The sequence below is a fragment of the Tiliqua scincoides genome, chromosome 5 (genome assembly GCF_035046505.1).
Source record: "Tiliqua scincoides isolate rTilSci1 chromosome 5, rTilSci1.hap2, whole genome shotgun sequence".
Lineage (NCBI taxonomy): Eukaryota > Metazoa > Chordata > Lepidosauria > Squamata > Scincidae > Tiliqua > Tiliqua scincoides.
The window spans coordinates 55,241,200-55,242,620 of record NC_089825.1 but is presented as its reverse complement, the minus strand read 5'-3'; positions in this window follow the sequence as shown (position 1 = coordinate 55,242,620).

Genomic DNA, 1,421 nt, shown 5'->3' with positions numbered 1-1,421 from the left:
CATACCACTGTTGCTTCTCTAGCTTCTTCTCCTCCTCTTCCTATCTATTCACAGATGGATGGTGGTTCTATGGGACCCGGTGAAAGCTGGAGGGCCTTCTGATGAGGTACATTTAGGGGTGTGCATTAATTTTGAGAAGTAAGGCACTCTGAACTGAATGAGGTCTATTCAGTTTGGTTTTGGAGTCCCATTTGGGGTTTGTGTGTGTGTGTGTGTGTGTGTGTGTAAAATGTTTACTTCTATTGGTTTTTGCCATCACCTGTGCCCCAGCAGTAGCAGGAGCTATAATGTGCAACTGTCTCCTGGAGGGCACCATCTTGACAATACTCAGGATTCAGAGCTGTCCTACCCAGGGCCTTGTTCATATTCAAGATGGCACCTGCCAGAAAGCATTGCAGCTCCTGCTGCTGCCAGTACAGAATCAGAAATCCAAGTAAGATTTCTGTATTACGTTTTAAGCAAACACACAAAAATGAAATTGGGTTCCAAAACTAATGGGTTCTAATGGGTTCTGAATGGGTTCTAAAATGAAAAGAATGGGATCCAAGGAGTCCTGAAACAACTGATAATACAGTACAAATCACAAAAACAAATGAAGTTCTAAACCAATAATGTTATGGTGCATAATGAAATTAACAAAATGTTCATCAAACCCAAAGCAGAATTAGATTGAGGAATTTTGTCTACACTGTGAAAATGCCAAAGTGTCTACTTATCAGATCATTCCATCTGGAGACCAAGTTACCTCAACATGGTACCTTGTCTGAAATACAAGAAATTTTTTTTTAAGTTATTATACATCAAGGGCTTATAAAACAATAGGCAGTAGGTGAAAAAGGCAGTAGCTGAAATAGTCTGCCAACTTTCAACCTACCAGTATTTTGCCATTCAAAATACCCTTCTATATCATCAGATACTGGCCGCTAGTGTGTGTCCACTGTCTAAATACAGTCAAATTCTTAGTCCCATTCCATGTCAGCTAATCTTGAAGCAAATTTTTTTTTAAAAGATACATCAAATACTGCTGGATATCAAATGGCAACTGCAAATTTAGAATATTTGTAAAAATGTAAATATTTTGCACATTTTCATCACCAGAGAGAATTGTTTGTGGCGCAGTCGGAAGACAAACTGAGTTTAAATCTACTACAAGATAGGTCTTGTCAATGAATACAATAGCTGAGATGGCTTTTTGTGCAACAAGGTTACATCATTAACAGGTTAGTACTGTGCCTGAAAACCTTCTAACCTACTTGATTATGAACCACCAGACACACAACATCTGGGTAGATATTTATCTTGTTAAATTAAACATGCACCTGGCCCCTTAATTATCAACTGTAATTGACAACTTCATCATCTCAGAGCACTATTCTGTCCATGCCGCACTGGTAGACATAATTAGGTAATAATTAATGGCT